The sequence below is a fragment of the Microcaecilia unicolor genome, chromosome 4 (genome assembly GCF_901765095.1).
Source record: "Microcaecilia unicolor chromosome 4, aMicUni1.1, whole genome shotgun sequence".
Lineage (NCBI taxonomy): Eukaryota > Metazoa > Chordata > Amphibia > Gymnophiona > Siphonopidae > Microcaecilia > Microcaecilia unicolor.
In genome coordinates this window covers 160456419-160481432 of record NC_044034.1, presented here as the reverse complement: position 1 = coordinate 160481432, position 25014 = coordinate 160456419, and the positions used below count along the sequence as shown (strand labels likewise).

Sequence of the window (25014 nt, the reverse complement as noted above, 5' to 3'; positions counted from 1 at the left end):
TTTACGAGGGTCCCGCCCTTAGTTGGGATACTGCTTTGGTACGTCCCAAGCGTCTTGACCGGTCTGGAGGGTTGATGAGGAAGGTGAAATTAGGCCTTACCTGCTAATTTTCTTTCCTCTAGACCCTCCAGACCGGTCAAGAGCCCGCCCGTTCTTTTCGCAGAAGTATTCAGCCGTCCGTTCTTTTCGCAGAAGTATTCCTCAGCCGGGTCTTTGCATAGCAGTATTTTGAGCCGTATATATGGATAGCAGTATTTTGAGCCGTGTTCTGCTAGGACTATTCCTTAAGGTTTGTGTGGTCAGAGAGAATTCTTTGACTCTAAGACATTACAGAGCGGGACGCTGTGACGTCTCGTCTGTTTTCAGCACACTGTTGGTACTTGTCCTTGGGTTTTCCAGGTACAGGGGTTTCTAGTTTCAGAGTTGTGTTTTTATTCTCTGCTTTGCTATGTGTATACTGGCTATAGATGGCTAGGCACAGGTTATAAGTACATAGTTTCAAGTTTGTGTTCTCAGTCTCCCTCTGCTGGTAGGCGAGCATAACCCAAGCGTCTTGACCGGTCTGGAGGGTCTAGAGGAAAGAAAATTAGCAGGTAAGGCCTAATTTCACCTTACGCACACAGTTTTAGTTGCGGGGATCCACACATAAATTTTGCACGCGGCTCCAAAAGGGGGTGCAGCTATGGGAGGGTCATGGGCGGATCAGAGGCATTTCTACAAATTATGCATGCTGTTATCAAATAAGGGTTTCCACGCCTAATTTAGACATGGGGATTTACGCCAGGGTTTAGTTAGAATAAGTCTTTGCATCTAATGTTAGGTACCGATCCCAGCACTAACTTCCGGATACTGTATATTGCGCCTAGTGTTCCATGCTGAAATCCAAGCATATTCTGTAACTACAAACGTAATTGGCTTAACAAGCCAATCAGTGTTTTTAACAGCCTTAAGCAATAATGAGCACTAAGTGGCAATAATTAGAATTTATGCACATAACTCACTAAGCGTATCCTGTAACGCACAGTGCCTACATTCTAATGCATGGAGCCAAAAAGGGGTATGGCTATGGGCAGAGAAATGGGTGTTTTGTGGGCGTTCCAAAATTTATACTCACTGTTATAAAATTTGCCCCCGTGCCTAAATCTACTCAATGGCATTTACGCCATGTTTCCCTTGGTGTAAATGGATGGTTCCAGTTCTAGGCGCTGGGATATCAACTAAGAGTATTCTATATACCATGCCTAAAAATGCAGATTTTTCAGGCACCATATATAAAATCTAGTCCTAAGTGTATTCTATAAATGGAACCTAACTTTCAGTGTTGATTATAGAATAGCGCTTAGTGCGTGTTTTTTTGGCACCGTTTATGGAATTTGGTCCTTTGTACCTGTTTCACTGTTGTTCATGGTTGTCAACAGTCTGTTAACATGTGAATCAAAAAATGCACAAGTGGAAACGAGAAGCCAAAGAACCACAAGGATTAATAAAGTATAGTCGTAATGCCCCCACTTTTGAAGGCTCCTTGTGCTTCTTTGGCTACTAATATGTGAAAGGAAAAAATAATCAAAATTGGTTTCAAGCATAGGTAGTGGAATGGGATGCGCCTCTGGGGTCATGGCCTGACCAATATTGTGCCCAACCCAACATCAGCAACTAAAGAGCTTGGGGATGCAGCTGAAGTCTTGACGATTTGTTTTGTCTCTCCAACCAAAAAGATGTTCCGTCACGTCTGCCTTCTGGGGCTTTTTTTAACTTGGCAGCTGTCTTGGGTTGGTCCTTGGATACCCCCTCACTTTTGGCAGATTAGAAAAAGAAGATTCAGATGTCTTGTGAAGTTCTCCATCTGTTCCAATTTCCTATGCAATATTCTTTTTTTTCCCCATATTTTTATTAAAGGTTTTTCAGAACATAAGACAGAAAAGTAAACACAAAAGCAAACAAAAACAACACTCCATGGTAAATAAGGGTAAATAAAGATCAGAACATTATCGTTCCATGACAACACCTTTAGACAAACATCCTAGATACATAAAGTCAAGTAGTGCTATGCGGTTCCTGACAAAAGAGGTCTAATCGAGCCCAAGTCCTTAAGACAGACTTAACTCTATGAAGTCTATGGGCCAGAATTGTTTCATATTTTCTTATCACACAAACGTAACTCCACCACTCATTATAATTTAGATGCACATTATTTTTCCAATTTGATACAATTAAGTGCAAAGCAACTGCTAACAGGATATTAAACAACTTCTTATCTGACTCTAGAAGAGAGATATTAGGACAAGAGGCTCGCAGAATCACAACCTTATACAAGATCGTTGTAGACACAGGCAAGTGAAAAATGAGACACATTTTTGCCCAAATAAGGCTCCAGTACGCTCTAACATTTTTGCAGAAGAAGACCATGAGGCTCATTTTCAAAGCACTTAGCCTCCCAAAGTTCCATAGAAACCTATGGAACTTAGCCTCCCAAAGTGCTTTGAAAATATGCCTCCATATGCACTAAGGATCCATCTCTTTCCTGACAAGACCAGCATTTGATGTGGAGAGTCTTAGTGATTCTTGCTACTCGAGCAGGGGTTCATTAGGCTCTGTGGAAGATAAAGTATGAGGATTGGGATATCGCTGCTGACTTAGTGGGACGCATAGAGTCAACCCAGAAGGTGTGCCAATCAAAGTCAGATGCATCGAAGCTTAAATCCTGTTCCCAAGACAGCTTCAATGGAGCAACAGTGTCAACATATCAATCCTAAAGCTTTTTATATAGGAGAGATGCCTTCTTACCACCTGATGTAATGGTGTGGCAAAAGGAAATAAAGTCTGAAGGAGTTGTTATAAACCACTATTTTCACATTTTGCGAAGAAGAACTTATATCCAAAGAGAAACCTCAGGTATCACTACTACTGTCCATATGGCATCCAGAGTTACCACCAGAAGCTTGACAAGAGGGGGATTAAGCATACTGATCACTAGGGATGTACAGCCTACACATTTTTGTTTTGTGTCATTTACAGGAACATTTGTTCATTTTTTTTGTTCATTTTCTTGTTCAACTTTTTTTTCATTATGGGAGAAATATTGTTGGTAGTGTTCCCAATGCTGATGAGTTAGAGAAACTGAATCAAATCTCTGTAAACTTGGAAGATGTAATGGCGCAATTTGACAAATTAAAGAGTAGCAAATCACCAGGACCAGATGGTATACATGGTATTGATAGAATTGAAAAATGAACTTGCAGAACTATTGTTAGTAAATGTAATTTATCTTTAAAATCAGGCATGGTACCGGAAGATTGGAGGGTGGCCAATGTAACGCCAATTTTTAAAAAGGATTCCAGTGGTGATGCAGGAAGTTACAGACCGGTATGCCTGACGTTGGTGCCAGGCAAAATGGTAAAGACTATTATAAAGAACAAAATTACAGAGCATATTCAAAAAGGAATTGGACTTGATATACTGCCTTTCTGTGGTTTTGCAACTACATTCAAAGTGGTTTACATATTATATACAGATACTTATTTGTACCTGGGGCAATAGACGATTAAGTGATTTGCCTAGAGTCACAAGGAGCTGCAGGGGGATTCAAACCCAGTTCTCCAGGATCAAATTTCACTGCACTAACCACCAGGCTACTTCTCTAGCTTGGAGAGAAAATGTCTGATAGAGGTATATCAAATGAGTGGAGAGGCATGAGTAGATGTGAATCGCTTGTTTACTCTTTCCAAAAATTCTAGGACTAGGGGGCATGCAATGAAGCTACAAAGTAGTAAATTTAAAACAAATCGGAGAAAATATTTCTTCACTCAACATTTAATTAAACTCTGGAATTCGTTGCCAGAGAATATGGTAAAAGCAGTTTGATTAGCGGGGTTCAAAAAAGGTTTGGATAACTTCTTAAAAGAAAAGTCCATAAGCCATTATTAAGATGGACTTGGGGAAAATCCACTTCTTTTTTCTAGGATAAGCAGCATAAAATGTATTGTACTGTTTTGGGATCTTGCCAGGTACTTGTAATCTGGATTGGCCACTGCTGGAAACAGGATACTGGGCTTGATGAACCTTTGGTCTGCCTCAGTATGGCAACACTTATGTGTTTATGTACTCTTTCAGAAAGAGGTGTAGTGTTCGTGAATAGTGTATACTCTTTTCAAAAAGTGCACCGTCTTGTGAAAGAGCTGGGGTCACATTCTCCAGTTGGGAAGCCAGAGGTTTTATTTACATTCTGCCCAATATTCAGCTGGCAGCGGGCATTCAACCTGTTTCCGGTGACTGATATCCGGACTTTTGAACGCTGGCTAGCGTATGATCGGTTAAGTCAATATTCAGACTTAACCGGTCATGGCTTAGTGGGGAAAGATTTGCCTGCTTTTAATGTGGCCTTATTTGTCCACCAAGCCTAGCCAATTAAGTTATGAATATCAAGACTTAACCAGTCATCCCTCCGGAACATCCTCAATCTCATCGACTTTATGTTCAGCACTAACCATAGCCGGGCATTTTCAGTGGCGATAACCGGTTAAATGTTGCTGAAAATGACCAGTTATCTGCCGAGATGCAAGTTAACAGTCAGTGACTGTTCCCAGCCAGTTAACTCTCCCTGAATATCAGCCCAATTACCCTTAAGAAGATTGAAAGGGGTTACTACAGATTTTTTAAAAATACCACTTTAAATGAACCTTTATCATTTATCAAAGGAGGCTGCTATTTTGCACACACTGTTTTGTTTTTCAACTACCTGAAAAGACCCCTCACAAAATGATGGGTGGACAAAGCCTCACTCAGGCATATTGCCCCTACACTTGTGCCACACTGTGGCCTCTCCCAGGCCACCTCCCCATGCCATAACTGCCAAGTCTTGGGTTTTTAAGCATGCCTCCTCTGAATATCCTCACTGCTGGCTCCTGCACTGTTGTGTGTCTCAGCGTTGGCCTGCACTTAGCTCTGTGGAGGCTGCAACAAATAATATCCATATGAACAACTGCTTATACTACAGAGTGGGATGGGGTATAGTGTTGTGGTAATGAGAACCTGCTTTCTAAATACCACATTGATCTGCCTGTATAAAGGAATGAGAAAAGCCCTTCAAAATATGTAGTGCCTCAGCTGATCATCATCATTGGGGGCAGTAATACAGGGGAAAGAAAGCGGCAAAGCTCACTCTGACCATTCATTTTCAGGTCTACAATAAATCTCTGGAGACTTAGAGGAGAAGGAGGAGTCTCCTGAATAAAGGAGAAGAAACTTCACATCAGGCACATGTCTGGACAATATAAGGGCAATTCTATAACTGGGTGCCTGCATTTGAGTGCCAGTTTTGTGCATGGATGTACAGATAAGTGCACACTTCCAAGCAAAAGTGGCTGCAAAACACCTAAGTGTTATTCTATAAACGTGCATGTAAGTGGCTTAGCATGTCTTTTCTGCATTAGATGTTTGCAGGTATCTGGCTGGGGTAACCACAGGTGCCTAAATTGTAGGAACTCTGTGTCATGAAATGCCTAGCCACCCACCAGGGGTTACCCAGAGGACACTTGGGCATAATCGAAAGGGACGCCCAGGTTTTGCTGAGGACGTCCTTGCAAAACGTCCCGATGGAGGGGTGGGGAAACCCGTATTATCAAAACAAGATGGACGTCCATCTTTTGTTTTGATAATATGGTTGGGGACGCCCAAATCTTGACATTTAGGTCATCCTTAGAGATGGTCGTCCCTAGACTTGGTAGTTTCTGATTTTCGGCGATAATGGAAACTGAGGACGCCCATCTCAGAAATGATCAAACGCAAGCCCTTTGGTCGTGGGAGGAGCCAGCATTCGTAATGCACTGGTCCCCCTGACATGCCAGGACACCAACCGGGCACCCTAGGGGGCACTGCAGTGGACTTCATAAATTGCTCCCAGGTACATAGCTCCCTTACCTTGTTTGCTGAGCCCCCCACCCCACCCAAAACCTACTACCCACAACTGTACACCACTACCATAGCCCTTACGGGTGAAGGGGGGCACCTAGATGTGGATACAGTGGGTTTGTGGTGGGTTTTGGAGGGCTCACATTTACCACCACAAGTGTAACAGGTAGGGGGGAGATGGGCCTGGGTCTGCCTGCCTGAAGTGCACCGCACTCACTAAAACTGCTCCAGGGACCTGCATACTGCTGTGATGGACTTGAGTATGACATTTGAGGCTGGCACAAAATATTTTTAAAGATTTTTTTTGAGGGTGGGAGGGGGTTAGTGACCACTGGGGGAGTAAGGGGAAGTCATCCCCGATTCTCTCCGGTGGTTATCTGGTCAGTTCAGGCACCTTTTTGTGCCTTGGTCATAAGAAAAACAGGACCAGGTAAAGTCGTCCAAGTGCTCGTCAGGGACGCCCTTTTTTTTTTCCATTATGGGTCGAGGACGTCCATGTGTTAGGCATGCCCAAGTCCCGCCTTCGCTATGCCTCTGACATGGCCCTGTGAACTTTGGCCGTCCCTGCAACGGAAAGCAGTTGGGGATGTCCAAAATCAGCTTTCGATTATACCGATTTGGACGACCCTGTGAGAAGGACGCCCATCTTCCAATTTGTGTCGAAAGATAGGCGTCCTTCTGTTTCCAAAATAAGCCTGTTAGTGGGTCTATCCCCAGCACAGCTCAGGTCCGCCTGCACCTGCCGCTTGTGCTCTAGCACCCTCTTCCCACCGACTGGGTCACAACCGCCTCTGGGCGAGTCTCCCACTCTCAAATTATCCCCAGTGATTTCTAGATTACTGGGGCCACACTCCCAGTGGTCCCATAGTTCCCAGAAAGCACATAAGCACCGCCATACTGGGAAAAGACCAAGGGTCCATCAAGCCCAGCATCCTATCTGTGACAGCGGCCAATCCAGGCTTCAAGAACCCAGCAACCCCCCCCCCCCCCCCCCCCAAACAAAAAAAATTTTTTTTTTTAATAATGTTCAATGGACTTTTCCTTCAGGAATCTGTCCAAACCCCCTTAAACTCTGTAAGGCCAGCTGCTGCCACTACATTCTCCGGCAACAAGTTCCAGAGTCCAACTACATGCCGAGTAAAGAAAACCTTACTCCTATTTGTTTTAAATCTACCATAGTCTAGCTTCATCTTGTGTCTCCTGGTTCTATTATTGTTTGAAATTGTAAACAAACGCTTCACATCTGTCCGCTCTACTCCGCTCATTATCTTGTAGACTTCTATCATATCACCCCTCATCTGCCTTTTCTCCAAGCTGAAGAGCCCTAACCTTCTTAGCCTTTTCTCATAGGGAAGTCATTCCATCCCTTTTATCATTTTCGTCGCCCTTCTCTACACCTTCTCCAATTCCTTTATATCTTTTTTGAGATGCGGCGACCAGAATTGGACACAATATTCAAGATGCGGTCGCACCATGGAGCGATACAACAGCATTATTACATCCTCGTGCTTGTTTTCCATCCCTTTCCTAATAATACTCAACATTCTGTGTGCTTTCTTAGCCGCCGCAGTACACTAAGCAGAAGTTTTCAACGTCTTATCAACGATGACTCCCAGATCCCTTTCTAGGTCTGTGACTCCTAACGCGGAACCTTGCATGACATAGCTGTAATTCGGGTTCCTCTTACCCACATGATTCACTTTGCACTTGTCAACATTGAACTTCATTTGCCACTTAGACACCCAATCCCCCAGTCTTGCAAGGTCCTCCTGTAATCTTTCATACTCCTCCTGCGACGTGACGACCCTGAATAGCTTTGTGTCATCTGCGAATTTAATTACCTCACTAGTTACTCCCATCTCTAGGTCATTTATAAATATGTTAAAAAGCAGTGGTCCCAGCACAGACCCCTGAGGGACTCCACTAACTACCCTTCTCCATTGAGAATACTGACCATTCAATCCTACTCTCTGCTTACTATCTTTCAACCAGCTCTTAATCCATAGTAATACCTTACCTCTGATCCCATGACTCTCCAGTTTCCTCTGGAGTCTTTCATGAGGCACTTTGTCAAACACCTTCTGAAAATCCAGATACACAATATCCACCAGCTCCCCATTGTCCATATGTTTGTTCACCCCCTCAAAAAAAAAATGCAGTAGATTGGTGAGGCAAGACTTCCCTAAATCTGTGCTGACTTTGTCTCATCAGCCTATGTTTTTGTATATGCTCTGTAATTTTATTCTTAATAATAGCCTCTACCATTTTACCCGGTACCGATGTCAGACTCACCGATCTATAATTTCCCGGATCTTCTCTGGAACATTTTTTAAAAATCAGCGTAACATTGGCTACCCTCCAGTCTTCCGGTACCACACCTGATTTTAGGGATAGATTGCATATTACTAACAGTAGCTCTACAAGTTCATTTTTCAGTTCTGTTAATATTCTGGGATGAATACCATCTGGTCCTGGTGATTTACTACTCTTCAGTTTGCAGAACTGACCCATTACATCCTCCAAGTTTACAGAGAATTCGTTTATTTTCTCTGATTCGCCTGCTTCAAATACCCTTTCCGGCACCGGTGTCCCTCCCAAATCCTCCTCGGTGAAGACCAAAGCAAAGAATTCATTTAATTTCTCTGCTATGGCTTTGTCTTCCCTGATTGCCCGTTTCCCACCACTTTCGTCCTGCGGCCCAACCGATTGTTTAGCCGGCTTCCTGCTTTTAATGTAGCTAAAAAAATTTTTACTATGTATTTTCGCTTCTAACGCTAACTTTTTTTCAAAGTCCTTTTTTGCCCTCCTTCTCTCCGCTTTGCATTTGGCTTGGCATTTCTTATGTTTTATCTTATTATTTTCAGTTGGTTCTCTTCTCCATTTTCTGAAGGATTGTTTAATGGCTGACATTTGGTCTTTTTTCCTCTTTTTCTAATATGCGGAATATATTTGTCCTGTACCTCTAGAATGGTGTTTTTGAAAAGCATCCATGCCTGATGCAAGTTTTTTACCCTGCGAGCAGGGTAAATCCACCAGGATTCTTTATTAGTCCAGACAGAGAGGCAATAAAAACTGCTAGGTAATTTCAAACTCCAGGCCAATCGGAGCCCAGTCAACAAGTTTTAAAAGTATACTGCTCACAGTACTGTAGATTCACTTCTTCACTGAGTGAAACAAAGAGGGCATCCACTTTTCTATAACAGCTTTAACATAAACATGCACCACCTGCTGGCCAAACTAGAGAAATAGAGAAATGCATTTCAGAATTAATAAAGGCAATTTTACATTCTTAAACAGACTGCTTTGTCACACTCTGATCAGGGCCGGTCTTAAGGCGAGGCGACCGAATAGGGCTCCGCGCTCAGGGGGGCCCCGCGCGGCGCACCTAAGGTCGCCCCGCCCCGACCGCCCGAGTTCCAGTCCTCCCTCCCTCCCTCGGATGGCGTGCGACGGCGGAGTGGTGGGGGCGGTCCGCCCCGGATGTCAGCGGGTGGGGGGTGCCCTGCACCCGCTGCTTCCACCCTGTCCTACCTTTAAAAAAAGAATTTGGTAGCGCTGGAGTGACAGGTAGCGCCTCCCGTCTGCCCTGCTACTAAAAATGTCTTCGACGTCGTCGTTGGGCCTTCTCACATTGAGTCCCACCCTTCTCTGAGGTAACTTCCAATTACCGCGAGGGTGGGCGGGACTCAATATGAGAAGGCCCAATGACGACGTTGAAGACATTTTTAGTAGCAGGGAGGGCAGACACGAGGCGCTGCCTGTCCCTCTGGCGCTTCCAAATTCTTTTTTTAAAGCCAGTGAGGGTGGTGGGCGGCAGGAGAACAAAGCTAGTAGGTAGGTTGGGGGGGGGACTACTACTTAACATTTCTAAAGCTGAGATGGGGAGGGGGGTCACGGATGGGAGAAGGGGGTGGGGAGGGGACTGAGGAGGGAGTTCTCGGATGTGAGAAGGGGATGGGTGGGGAGGGGACTGGGGTTCTTGGATGGGAGAAGGGGACCGAGGTGGGGAGGGGGTTCACGGATGGGAGAAGGGGGTGGGGAGGGGGAGGGGGTTCTTGGATGGTTAAAGGGGTTGGGTGGGGAGGGGACTGGGGTTCTTGGATGGGAGAAGGGGACTGAGGAGGGAGTTCTCGGATGTGAGAAGGGGACGGGTGGGGAGGGGACTGGGGTTCTTGGATGGGAGAAGGGGACTGAGGAGGGAGTTCTCAGATGTGAGAAGGGGACGGGTGGGGAGGGGACTGGGGTTCTTGGATGGGAGAAGGGGACTGAGGTGGGGAGGGGGTTCTTGGATGGTTAAAGGGGACGGGTGGGGAGGGGACTGGTGTTCTTGGATGGGAGAAGGGGACTGGGGAGGGGGTTCTCGGATGGGAGAAGGGGGCAGGCAATGGGGTCTGAGAAGGGGCCATATGGGAAAATGGGGGCCATGCGTGGGTCAGGTGGGAGAATGGTTCTGAAAAGGGGGCCCTAATACAAGGCATGTGGATGAAGGGGGCTGGAACTGGGGGCTGAAAAGGAGGGTAGGTGGGATAAGGGGGCTAGTATTGGGACTGGAGACTGAAAATGGGATAGGGAGAAGTGGCTGGGGGGCTGAAGCTCAGGACTGGTGGGAGAAAAGGGCTGGGGCTGAAATGGGGGACTGGTGGGATAGTGGGGCTGGAACTGGGGACTGAAAAAGGGCGGAGAGAGGGGCAGATCCTGGATGGGGTAGGGAGAGGGAGGGCAAACCCTGGATGGATGGGAGAGGGAGGTCAATTTGTGGATTGAAGGGGCAAAGAGAAAGGGCAGACAGTGGATGGCAGGGATAGAAAGGGCAGACAGTGAATGGATGGGGGAGAGAGAGAGGGCAGACAGGGGCAGATGGTGGATGGATCATGGAAGGAGCAGAGATAGAGGGCAGATGTGGATGGAAGGAGCAGGGAGAGAGGGCAGACATTGGATGGAGGGAACAGCAGAGAGGGCAGACACTGGATGACAGATGCTGGATGGAAGGAAGACAGTAAAAAGAAGATGAGGAAAGCAGAAACCAGAGACAACAAACTGTAAAAATATATATTTTTATTTTTTTGCTTTAGGATATAGTATTGTAGCTGTGTTAATAAATGTTTATAAATAGAACATGTAAATAAGGTAATCTTTTTATTGGACTAATTTTAATACATTTTGACTTATCTTTCAGAGAAGAAAACCCCCTTCCTCAGGTCAGGATAGGATACTGTAACAGTACTATACTGTATTGACCTGAGGAAGGAGATTTTGGCCTCTGGAAGCCAAATGTATTAGTCCAATAAAATGGTATTATTTTATTTTCAGTATTTGTTTTATTTCTATTTGTTAATTTGTAAAGTGGTGATTGGTATTTGTTAGTTTTTTCAAATTTACATCTGCTGTCTTTATATTTTGCACAGTACTAGGGGTCATTTTCTGTTTCTGTGGTGTTGAATTGTATGCAGAGTCTGGCATCTTGGGGGTTCAGTTTAATTTTTATCTAAATAGAAAGTTTAAATATTACTACTTATTCTATAGTGGATTAGGGTGTATCTGTGTTTGTGAAAAAGACATGGCTTTCAGTTGGCATTGACTGTGCAGGATCGACGATCTGTACTATTCTGTCTGGTTTTATTTTACAATAGGTGAATTGATGTTCTAGTGCTCACTGTAGTGTTTAAGATGCTTTCCTTTTCCTTGTGTGACTAGTAGAAATGACTGCTTATGGTATGGTAGAATTGCTCAATAGGTCCTGAGTGTTTTGTATTCTCGGCATACCTAGTACTGGATTTTGGAGGGGGTGTTAAAAAATGACCGGGAGGGAGGGGGGCCTTGGAGCTGGGGGCCTTGGAGCTCAGAGGGAGCAGCCCGGGAGCTCGGAGGGAGGGGTAGCCGGGGGTGGAGCTAGGTGGGGGCGGAGTTAGGTGGGGGCAGGGCTAGGGTGGGGCCCCATCAAATTGGTCTGCATAGGGCCCCGCACTTGCTAAGACCGGCCCTGACTCTGATACTGGTTTCTATAAGGGAGTCTGGGCAGTCAGATAAAGGCTGTCACCTTGTGGTATCAGGGCATCTAAAAGGAGGTGCCAGCTTATAGAATTACCCCCTACGTTATAACCCATTTCATAGAGTACTGTATCCTCGTCTCTCTTAGAGAAAGGTAAAATCCCTTTCATTTCAGGTACGTCACAGGATATCATGCAGAGCATTGTGTGAAACTGTCCATAATCACAATTACCATCCATGACAACACACTTGACCAAACTGCCACTAATCAACAGCTCCAATAGATGGTGCCAGCTTCCTACCTACCATCCGGAAAACCCAGGCTGCCTGGCTGACATTGTCCTTTGGTTGTCTTACATTTTGTAAACATGCTGTGGGATGCGACACGGCTGGGGAAGGAAGCAGTTTAATTATTTTGCTGCAAAGGACTTATACTCTGTGCAGGAAGCACTGCGATTAACAGGACACTGCCACGCAGGTCAGCAAACAGCAGGTCAGGGCTTGATTCACCAAAGTCTCTGTTCCCCCTGGGGATTGAGCCTGGATGAACTGTTCCTCAGAAGAGTAGCCCAGATCTTTAACAAATTGAAACCGTCATGCCACAGAATGGGAAAAAAGCTAAGTGAATCAGATGCAGTCTAATATTATCACTTTGGGCTAAATTTAGTGAATGGTGTCTAAATTTGGGCACTGAAAAAAAATGAGCCCCAAGTGCTATTTTATCAGCACTCAGTTATGCACTGTTTATAGAATAGTCTTGACATCCAGAGGTGGCTGGCTCAAATCCCACTGCTGGCCCTTGTGATCTTGGGCAAGTCACTTAACCCTCCATTTATTTATTTAGATTTTGCTCACACCTTTTCAGTAGTAGCTCAAGGTGAGTTACATTCAGGCAGGGCCAGTCTTAGGGCGAGGCGACCGAGGCGACTGCATAGGGCCTCGCGCTCAAGGGGGCCCCGCGCAGCGCGCCTGAAGTCACCCCGCCCCGACTGCCCAAGCTCCAGTCCCCCTGCCCTCTTAATTTTAAGCTACCTTGTCGTTGACGTTCATTATCTCCTCAGACCCTTGCTGAATTCTTTCACGACAAGGTTCAAAAGATAAATCTTGCATTCTCTACCTCGCCACCTCTCCCTCCACTAGTCCGTTCTCCTCTCTCTCCTTCCCCTCATTCCCTTTCCTCCTTTCCTGAAGTTACAATTGAGGAAACTACACTTCTCCTTTCTTCCTCAAAATGTACCATTTGTTCCTCTGATCCCATTCCCACCCACCTTCTTAATGCCATCTCTCCTGCTCTTATTCCTTTTATCTGTCACATTCTCAACCTCTCACTTTCCACTGCGACTGTCCCTGCTGCCTTTAAACATGCTGTGGTCACACCTCTCCTTAAGAAGCCTTCACTCGACCCTACTTGTCCCTCTAATTACCGACCCATCTCCCTCCTTCCTTTTCTCTCCAAATTACTTGAGCATGCTGTTCACCGCCGCTGCCTTGATTTTCTCTCCTCACATGCTGTTCTTGACCCACTACAATCTGGTTTTCGTCCTCTCCACTCAACCGAAACTGCGCTTACTAAAGTCTCCAATGACCTATTACTGGCTAAATCCAGAGGTCAATATTCCATCCTCATTCTTCTTGATCTTTACGCTGCTTTTGACACTGTTGATCACAGCATACTTCTCGATACCCTGTCCTCACTTGGATTCCAGGGCTCTGTCCTTTCCTGGTTCTCTTCCTACCTCTCCCTCCGCACCTTTAGTGTTCACTCTGGTGGATCCTCATCTACTTCTATCCCTCTGCCTGTCGGCGTACCTCAGGGTTCTGTTCTTGGTCCCCTTCTCTTTTCTATCTACACTTCTTCCCTTGGTTCATTAATCTCATCCCATGGCTTTTCCTACCATCTCTATGCTGATGACTCCCAAATCTACCTTTCTACCCCTGATATCTCACCTTGCATCCAAACCAAAGTTTCAGCGTGCTTGTCTGACATTGCTGTCTGGATGTCTCAACACCACCTGAAATTAAATATGACCAAAACCGAGCTTCTCATGTTCCCCCCCAAACCCACCTCCCCGCTCCCCCATTTTCTATTTCTGTTGATGGCTCTCTCATTCTCCCTGTCTCCTCAGCTCGAAACCTTGGGGTCATCTTTGACTCTTCTCTCTCCTTCTCTGCTCATATCCAGCAGATTGCCAAGACCTGTCGTTTCTTTCTTTACAACATCCGTAAAATCCGCCCCTTTCTTTCCGAGCACTCTACCAAAACCCTCATCCATACCCTTGTCACCTCTCATTTAGACTACTGCAATCTGCTTCTTGCTGGCCTCCCACTTAGTTACCTCTCCCCTCTCCAGTCGGTTCAAAACTCTGCTGCCCGTCTCATCTTCCGCCAGGGTCGCTTTACTCATACTACCCCTCTCCTCAAGTCGCTTCACTGGCTCCCTATCCGTTTTCGCATCCTGTTCAAACTTCTTCTACTAACCTATAAATGTACTCACTCTGCTGCTCCCCAGTATCTCTCCACACTCGTCCTTCCCTACACCCCTTCCCGTGCACTCCGCTCCATGGATAAATCCTTTTTATCTGTTCCCTTCTCCACTACTGCCAACTCCAGACTTCGCGCCTTCTGTCTCGCTGCACCCTATGCCTGGAATAAACTTCCTGAGCCCCTACGTCTTGCCCCATCCTTGGCCACCTTTAAATCTAGACTGAAAGCCCACCTCTTTAACATTGCTTTTGACTCGTAACCACTTGTAACCACTCGCCTCCACCTACCCTCCTCTCTTCCTTCCCGTACACATTAATTGATTTGATTACTTTATTTTTCGTCTATTAGATTGTAAGCTCTTTGAGCAGGGACTGTCTTTCTTCTATGTTTGTGCAGCGCTGCGTACGCCTTGGAGCGCTATAGAAATGCTAAATAGTAGTAGTAGAGCGGCCGGCAGGTAGCAGCAGCCGTGAAAAGCGTGCGAGCTGCTGGGCGGCGCTTCGGGAGCCTTCCTTTCCCTTCTCTCGTTCAGCTCTGGTGCCGCCCTTGTTTGGGAGGGAGGGAGGGAGGGAGGGGGGCCTTGGAGCTGGTGGGTGGGAGGGAGAGAGAGACTGGCCAGCCGGCCTTGGAGCTGGGAGGGAGGGAGCGGGGCCTTGGAGCTGGGGAGCCCAGGGGATGGCCCTGGAGCTCGGAGGGAGGGGTGGCTGCCCTGGAGCTTGGAGGGAGCGGTGGCCGGCCCTGGAGCTAGCGTGGGGGCGGGGCTAGGATGGGGCCCCATCAGATTGGTCTGCATATGGCCCTGCACTTGCTAAGACCGGCCCTGCATTCAGGTACTCTGGATATTTCTCTGTCCCAGGAGGACTCACAATCTAAGTTTGTACCTGAGGCAATGGAGGGTTAAGTGACTTGCCCAAGATCACAAAGAGCAGCAGTGGGGTTTGAACTGGCCACCTCTGGAATGCAAGACCAGTGTTCTAACCACTAGGCCACTCCTCTGCCTCAGGTACAAACTTAGATTGTGAACCCTCCTGGGATAGGGAAATACCCAGTGTACCTGAATATAACTCACTGTGAGCTACTAATGGAAAAGGTGGGAGCAAAATCCAAATAAATGAATAGTGCTTAGCGCTAGGATTGGGAGCAAAGATTTACACCAACTGAAACCTGGTGTAAATCCTCACTCCAAAATTAGGTGCAGATCTGCTGTATTCAATAACTCTGCATGCAAATTCTAGGAATGCCCCTGATCCACCCATGCTCCCCATGGCCACACCTCCTTTTGGATCTGCGTTTCAAAATTTACGCGCACGTTGTTATAGAATGCTGACTAGGAAGATGCACCTGCAAATTCAAATTGCTGCCAATTAGCACCAATAATTGTTTGCAAGCACTCAATTATTCATGCTAATTGGCTCATTATTCATTTGTGTGTGCAAATTGGGCACACACAAAGTTTTGAGCACCATTTAGAAAATTTTGGGATATGTACACACCAGGTGTACATGGCACTGTACAGAGGCATATCATGACTGCTTCAGGGCTCATCTATTTCAGTGACAATACTTGCTATTACCACGCTGACTGCAAACCACTCATACCATGGCCAGTACATGTGGGCATCTCAATGTTAGGTACATATATACCCGGTTACAATAGTACTCTATAAAGCAGGGGTTCTCATTCCAGTCCTTAAGACACACCTAGCCAGTCAAGTATTCAGGACACCCACAATGAATATGCATAAGGTAGATTTGCAAACAATGGAGGTAGTGCATGTAAATTTATCTCATGAATATTCACTGTGGATATCCTAAAAACCTGACTGGCTGGGTGTCTCCCAAAGAATGGGCTAAGAACCACTTACTACTACTACTACTATTTAGCATTTCTATAGCGCTACAAGGCGTACGCAGCGCTGCACAAACATAGAAGAAAGACAGTCCCTGCTCAAAGAGCTTACAATCTAATAGACAAAAAAATAAATAAAGTAAGCAAATCAAATCAATTAATGTGAACGGGAAGGAAGAGAGGAGGGTAGGTGGAGGCGAGTGGTTACAAGTGGTTACGAGTCAAAAGCAATGTTAAAGAGGTGGGCTTTCAGTCTAGATTTAAAGGTAGCCAAGGATGGGGCAAGACGTAGGGGCTCAGGAAGTTTATTCCAGGCGTAGGGTGCAGCGAGACAGAAGGCGCGAAGTCTGGAGTTGGCAATAGTGGAGAAGGGAACAGATAAGAAGGATTTATCCATGGAGCGGAGTGCACGGGAAGGGGTGTAGGGAAGGACGAGTGTGGAGAGATACTGGGGAGCAGCAGGGAGTACATTTATAGGTTAGTAGAAGAAGTTTGAACAGGATGCGAAAACGGATAGGGAGCCAGTGAAGGGTCTTGAGGAGAGGGGTAGTATGAGTAAAGCGACCCTGGCGGAAGATGAGACGGGCAGCAGAGTTTTGAACCGACTGGAGAGGGGAGAGGTGACTAAGTGGGAGGCCAGCAAAGTATGGAAAGTATTTGTCTCTCTTCTGTCATGCTAGCGGGAAGAGACGATAGGGTTTCTGAGCTAATGGAGTCCTAGGTTATTTTCCTCCTCCCCCCCCCCCCCCCCTAAAGAGAGAAGAGTTGTACTGTTGAGGTGTATGACTAGTGTGAGGTGCACTGGAGAAGAGGACTGACAGCTTGGGAGTTGGCTGATGGGCCCTGCGACCAGAAGAAGGGAGTACTGGAAGAGAGGAGGGCCAGCAAGAGTGATGCTGTTATTCTATGGGCCAAATGATTTTAACAGGAGAAAAGTCACCGGAGTGGAGAAAGGAACAAACCACTATGATAGCCAGAACGGGAGTAGAAAAGAATAGGGTTGTTAATGGGTCTTCCAGCAAAAGCACTCGTAGGTGAACGAAGTCACAAAAAGCGTTTATTGAAACAACAGAGGACCCGACACGGGACTGTGTTTTGGTGTAATCGCCTGCCTCAGGGGTCTGCTGATGTATAAAAACAATTATTCTCTATTATAAAAGATGTCAAAAACGACACTATGGTATGCGTGGTTCAATGAGCAACTCTGCTTGTCGCTATTGCATAGGACAATCACTCATTCCATGCACAAGAATAATGAGCAGTCGTTCCACACTATAACTATGAGCAGAGTTTTTTATCGAATTACTGTTCATGCACAAGAGTAATGAGTGGTTGTCCCATGTAAGTGAGAAGCAGAGTTTTTTTTCGAACCATTCATACCATAGTGCCATCTTTTATTAGAGAATTGTTTTTGTACATCAGCAGACCCCTGAGGCAGGTGATTGAAACATGGTTGTTTCAATAAACACTTTTTGTGACTTCTTTCACCTACGAGTGCTTTTGTTGGAAGACCCATTTATAACTTTACTCTTTTCTACTCTCAAATCATTTTAAGCCTTTAGTATGAGAGGTGTTGTTTAAGAACATAAGAATAGTCATACTGGGTCAGACGAGTGGTCCATCTAGTCCAGTATCCTGATTCCAACAGTGGCTAATCCAGGTCACAAGTACCTGGCAGAAACCCAGTTAGTAGCAACATTAGTGTGCTTCAACTCTGCAACACAACATAACCTTAGATCGTATTGGACATTATATATTCCTTATTATCGTTGACCCTTATTGTACCTTATACCCTAACCTTATCGGACCCCAATTTCAATCTATATTTGTTTACCCTACTGGACTTGGTGTTCGCCTATACGGTATTTTGTAAGCCACATTGAGCCTGCTAATGGGTGGGAAAATGTGGGATACAAATGTTACAAATAAATAAATAAATAAATAAATTTCATGCTACCAATCCCGGGCAAGCAGTGGCTTCTCCCATGTCCATCTCAATAACAGACTATGGACTTTTCCTCCAGGAACTTGTCCATCCCTTTTTTAAACCCACGATTCAATAAAAGCAACTTACAAAGGGGCAGGAGAAGAGGAATTTGTGCAAGTTGATATGAATGGGAGTAGAAGAATCCCAAACCAGAGGAGGAGAGGAAACCCTAGGAGGATAAATTCAGCACAAATAACCTAGTGTCTACTTTTCTTATGTTTTGAAGTCTGTAAAGCTGCACAGATGAACTCAGTTTGATTTTGATTCACCTGGTAAAGAACATTTTTAGATATAGACTTCTGGAGTGGACATTAGCTTTCTTTAGAGTATTCACAATTGCCTGCCAGTGAGGGTAAGAGACACTGTAACAGTGGAAAAAGCATCCATCTAGTAAAATCTCTCCCTCAAATTACATTTCAGGACCCAAAGGGAGCATAAGGAGAGATCTACTAGGGCAGAGGTTCTCAACCCAGTCCTTGGGATACACACCAAGCCAGTTTGATTTTCAAGATATTCACAATGAATATGCATGAGATAAATTTGTATTCATTGCCTCCATTGTATGCAAATCTGTATCATGCATATTCACTGTGGTTATCTTGAAAACCAGACTGTGTGCCTTGAGGACTGGGTTGAGAATCCCTGTGCTAGGGGCAGGAGGGAATGTGGGTCGCTCCTGCCCATTGGCGTTCCTAGGGGGGCGGACACCCGGGGCGGCGCCCCCCCCGGGTGCAGCACTCCCCCGATGCAGCGCGGACCCCCCCGGGTGCAGCACCCCCCTGATGCAGCGCGGACCCCCCCCCGGGTGCACGCCGCTGGGGGGGGTGCCGCAGTGCGCGCCTGCTCAGAGTTCCCTGACTTCGCGCATTCACTGCAGCTCCCTCTGACCCGGAACAGGAAGTAATCTGTTCCAGGGCAGAGGGAGCTGCAGCGAGCGCGCGAAGAAGTCAGTGAACTCAGAGCAGCGCGCGCCGTAGCACCCCCCAGTGGCGTGTACCCGGGGTGGACCGCCCCCACCGCCCCCCCTTGGTACGCCACTGCTCCTGCCTGAGATTCCCCCATTGAACCACCATGGATGTAGGTAGACTTGGGGGGGGGGGGCTAATTTCAGAGGAGGGTTTGGAAGTTTGGTCTGAATTGAAAAGGGGTATCTGAATCGATAGGGGGGATGGGGAGGAGAGAAACTGACAGAGGCACATGTGCATTCCAGCTGATATTCAGCTGGGACCTGTATAAGTGCGAGGGCCAGCAGACTGGCCAGACTTGGATATTCAATGCCAGTGACCAGACAGAGCCCAACCTTGAATATCCAGGTCTAACTTAGCTGGTGATGGTCAGTGTTTGAAAGCACGCTGGCTGCTGCTGCTGCTGAATGGTGACCAGTTACAGTCTAAACACACCTGAGACAGTGAAGGGTGATGTGACAAGGAACATTACTGAGATTTGAAACTTAGCTCTCAACCCACTGCTCTGACAACACAGCTGTTCCTTCTATAGATTATAAGTCACCAACTCTTTTTCAGATATAGAAATTTGTCCTGAAAACAGAACGTGGAACAAAGCCAATCATGTTTTTTTCAGATACTGAGAGTTTTTTGGATGAAAGAAGTTCAGATGCATGATGCTGTGTCCTATCTACAAATTCTGAATCACTTGGCCCCGGTTATAGAGCTTAGCTAAAATGAAAATCACAAACTGTGTTAAGTAGGAGAGTTTCCTAGTGGCACAGAATGCTGCTTTAAATCAAAGAATTGTGAAAGGGCAGAAGAAGGATTTGATCTTTATGATTTATTTTTCTGCAATTCATTTTGTTCTGTAAAGGTAGGAGAGGTGCCCAAGGTGATGGTTTTTCTAGTTATTCCCATTAACTCCAGCAGATGGCACTAGTTGTACATTGATTTCAATCATGCACAATAAATACATTTCACAGTTCACATTTACTGATACACTGCAAATCAAAGAATAACATCTATGCGGTTTACAATTATTATAAAGTGGAGGAGTAAAAAGGAGGAGCTACATAAGGAGGCTTAGGTTACAATCATAGATATAATAGTAGCTTAACATAACAAGGGTAATTATCTAATTATCAATAAAAGAATAACACAATGACTATTAAGACATGGAAGTGGGTGGGAGGATAGTGAAAAATCAGACAGGACAGTGACCAGGAGAGGGAATGTCACCCAGGAACACCCAAGAGTGCAACCAAAGGCCAAAGGGGAGTATGATTGCAAAAAGACTCATCTGGTCTTTATTAAATAGAGAGATTTATTTTCTATATTCATACAATAGAGAGAAAGCCATTTAAAAAAAATACAAAAGATGCAGTGACATAAATGATGCAGGTTGATTCACACATTAGTCTCCAGTGGAAGACAACATTGCTGCCCCCTGAGTGAGTGAAAATCTCTGCCTTTCACAGAAAATAGTATGGAGTCAAGCACTCCCAATGAGGGAGTGAAATAACTAGACAATGTAAGGGGCAGAAAAGAATTCCCCCTCCCCCCTTCAAAACATGAGAGGAGGCATTCCCAGGCAAGGGATTAAAAAAAAAAAAAAAAAGATTTTTAGCTCCTCATGTTCATTGGTAGCTTAAGGTGAGTTAAGTTCAGATACATTAGGTATTTCCTGTCCACAGAGGACTTACTGTGGGGTTAAATCAGAAAACCATGTGGTAGTGCCACAGCTGGCTACCTTATCCAAGGAGATTTTATGACAACAGAAGGCATGAGCCTATCTAGCCTATTCTGTGGGCTGAAGCAAGTGGGTGGAACTTGCCGCCATATTGTGTGATCCCCAAACATTTGCAGATATGAGAACCATAGCAAACTTGTGAGGTTTATGACTCCCTATGTGTTTTAAAAAAAAATTGACATTTTTATTTATTTGAAAGCTTCCCATACATAACCCAAGGTTTTTTTTTAACCTCTATGGGGTCCGGGGGCATGAGCTGCGGTCCGCGGGTACAGGCACTCCAGAGCCATGGGAGCAGTGGTGTGCTGGAGCAGACTCTCACAGGCTCGCAAGAGCCGGTTGTTAAGTTTTTAAGAATTTTGGGAGCCGGTTGTTAAAGTAGGGCCCTCCATGTCTACAACTGGCTCCCAAAATTTGGGCTTGGGCCCCTGCTGAATTATCTTTTACTTTGCTGGTGGGGATGCTGAACCCCGCCAGCCAAGTAAATAGACTACTGCTGCTCCCCGCTCCTTGTTTCCAGCTCTGGGCAGCAGGCTGGGACTTCTCGAGCATGTGAGAGAAGTTCCAGCATGCTGCTCAAAGCATGACGTTGGGAGTGGTGGCAGTCCATTTATTGGCTGCCAGCAAAGGTATGCCTAGCGTGCCCACACGAAGGGAGGGAGGAGAGAGAGAGGCAAGTGTTGCTCCCCCCCCCCCCGGCCACTCCTGGCCCTTCCGACTGCAGAGCTGGCTACGTCCGGAGAAAGAGTCTGTTAAAAATTTACCAGCACACCCCTGCACGGGAGGTACGATTGTTGTAGAGGGCAGCTTTTTGAAAGGCCCCAGCTTTGCCTGAGCCTCAGAGCTGAGTTGGTGGGGACCCCCCAGGAACTCCTCAGAGGTAAAAAGAAACAAACAAACCCTGGGTTACATATGGGAAGCTTTCAAATAAAAGAGCTGTCAAATAAAAAAAACCACACACACACATAGGCAGCCATAAACCTCACAAGTATGCTATTGTTTCAATAGCATCTGCGAATGTTTGGGGTCACACAATATGGCGGCTTCTTAAAACCTGGTCCAGAGTACCCTGTGTTGCCTTATGCCCCCCCCAGAGGATGATCATGAGCTAATCTCATTATCAGGCTACGAAACCCCTTTGGTATCACCAACTGTTTCTGACACCCCTTCCCTGCTGTCGAGTTAACTCTAAATAGCAGCCCCCTCTCTACCACAAAGTGCGGGAAAGAGCCCCCCTCACCTTCCCGGGCCCTACTCCAGGCATATTGCAAGGTACCATCAGACTCCTGCTCCCTTGGGAAAGATGGAAACTGCTCCAAGAGCTCCCCTGGGTCCCTTGGAAAATCTCCTTCCCCCTCGACCTCTGTCATAGCCTGCCTTCTTCTACATTGAGCTCCTTTTTTTTGTCGGTCCCCTTTCCTACTTTTCCCCGGAGTACCTAAAATCTCCGGATGAAAGGGGAAAACCTGATCCAAAGGGAGAACCTCCCCACCCTCCTGCTGAGCTTTTCTCCCCTTTACATATTGGGAAAACGGAGCCCAGTCCCTCCCCAGTATCAGGTCCTGAGGCAGCCGAGGAAGCACCGCTACTAATATCCGGTGTGCCCCCATAGGCCCTTTTATGGTCACCCAATGTAAAGGGTATCTTGTACTAGCCGCATGAACACATTGAATAGCTACCTCACCAGGACTAGACCCTCCCTGTTCGTTCTTTCCCTTACTTATACGGGACCATAACCTCCTCGAAAGCATAGATTGATCAGCTCCCGAGTCTAATAGGGCCTCCACCTTCAACCCCCTCACCTCCACGACCTGAGAAAAGGGATGTGTAACCTGCTTGTAAGAGTGAGAAGTAAAGCCCTCTTTGGCCCTACAATCTTTCCTTAAGTGTCCTTTACGCCCACACCTGTAGCAAATCCGATCCCCGGCATACCCCGAGACCTCCACTCCCCTTTCTCCCTTACTAGCCGGTACACTCCTTGCCTGCAGAGGCCTAGACCCTGTTATAGAGCTTTCTTTCCCTGCCCGCACCCCTCTCCCACCCGCATGCTGTGCCTCTAGAAAGCATTCCATACTTTTTTTTTAAATTCTTTATTTATATCATTTTACATTTATTTACACAGTATAAATGTAAAGGGAATACAGAAAATACGAATAAAAAAAAATCAAGATTATAAGGCAATAAAGTTCTCTATAAACTTTGTCCACTATTCATTAATCCAAGTACCAGGAAAATAAAAAGTAATAATTAACTAGTCTTAATCAAAGAAACTTGAAGAGCAGATAATCCTGCTAGCCCACTTATAGCATTTTTCACAGGGTTACCCATTCAGGGCTTAGCAGCGCTTTCATGTGATTCAATAAACTGTTGCAGTTTTATGGGGGTCAAAGAATACATAATTATTGGCATTTAGGGATATCAAACATCTGCAGGGAAATTTTAGTTGAAAAATAGCTCCTAAGTTGAGAGCTCTTGTTTTATAAGACAAGAACTCTCTCCTTCTCTTTTGAGTACCCCTCGCTAGATCAGGGAAAATTTGTATCCTTGAACCCATAAAGCTTGCATTTACATGACGAAAATAAGTCTTAAAGATGTTATTACGATCTATCTCCAAAGCAAAGGTAACAATTAAAGTAGTTCTTTCGGTCACAATTTCCAGGGATGACTCCAAAAATCCAGACAAATCAAAGTCTGGTTGAGCTTGAGATTGTCCACCAGACACTTTTTTTAAATCCTGTAATGTACTGGGCTCTAGCAATAGGGGAAAACCCCTCTGCCGGTATTCCCAGGACTTCTCCAAAGTATTTCTGCAACATGTCAACAGCAGGAATTAGTGGGGATTTGGGAAAGTTTTTGAATCTCAAGTTATTCCTGCGACTTTGATTTTCAAGAAATTCCATTTTACGATATTGAACTTCTCTGTCCCTGATCAATGTGGCCGAAACATTTTGTAATTTATTGACCTCCATTTCCAAAGTTGTTACCTTATTTGTATTATCTTGGACTTTTCCAACTATTTCTTGATGATTTTGTTTCAAATCAGTTACTTCTCCCGTCAGGGAGTTTAAATTCGTTTGTAAAGCAGTGCTAATACCTTGAATGGCGTCCCAGAGCGTCTCCAATGTAATCACAGCAGGTCTTCCTACACCTTGAGTTTCCACAGGAACAGGAGCTCGATCCATAGAAGAGGTATTATCCTCCGTTGTTAATTTGGTCGGCGTCGAAGCGCTAACGGGCCCTCCTGGTTCAGACGACAGGGGTTGTATTCCACCAATCACTCCGTCGTTCCGAGCCTCCGTCAGCGTCATGCCTGTTCCTGGCCTCGGGGGGGCTGTGCTCGAGGGCGGGCTAAGTGATATGCCCTCAATGCTATGATCCGCTTCAATTGAAGCCGATCCCGTGGTCGCAGGTAGCTGCTCTCCGAGTGCCCGAACTCCAAAAGCCTCCAGCACGGTTTGGCGCACAGCGGGGTTCATAGCTTGACTCGAGGAGGTAAGAGTCTTCGCTTTCCCCTTTCTCTTACCCATGTTGTTTATTCAGGTCTTCTGGCGTCTTCCCCTGCTAGGAGCTCAGGGGGTCCGACACTCACACCGTTTCAGGCGCCATCTTGGATCTCGCATTCCATACTTTTAACTGCTTCATCCAAGGTCCCACATCCCCGCCTAATCAAATCCCTTTTTAATTCTTCCGGTAAGGCCTCCAGAAACTGCTCCAACACCAGCTCTAACATTACTTGTGTCACTGAGCTTTTTTCTGGTTCTAACCACTTGGTGGCCAAATCCATTAATTTCTGGGCCAAAGCCCTGGGCGTCTCCCCCTCTGCCCACCTCCATTCTCTCAGTCTCCGCCGGTATGACTGCTTACTTAGTCCATACCTGTCCAAAATAGCCCATTTCAGTTTAGCATAATCCGCAATCTCTACAGCAGGGAGACTGCGAAAAGCCGCCAAGGCCTCCCCAGACAACGCCGGAGCCAGCCTCATAGTCCATTGCTCCCCTGGCCAGGCTGCAGCCACCGCTACCCGTTCAAATGCCCCCAGGTAATCCTCAATGTCGTCCTTATCAGACAGCTTACCCCAGGGTAACCAGTTCATTCCCATCATG

The 25014-nt window shown here is 46.0% G+C and overlaps 1 long non-coding RNA gene across 1 annotated transcript; it reads left to right on the top strand.

Annotated features, from left to right (window-relative positions):
• Positions 1-771: 771 nt before the first annotated feature.
• LOC115469752 lies at positions 772-21024 on the top strand. The gene is made up of 3 exons (XR_003942036.1): positions 772-785; positions 5699-5703; positions 20943-21024. It is a non-coding gene; the product is annotated as an uncharacterized LOC115469752 (long non-coding RNA).
• The last annotated feature ends 3990 nt before the right edge of the window (positions 21025-25014 follow it).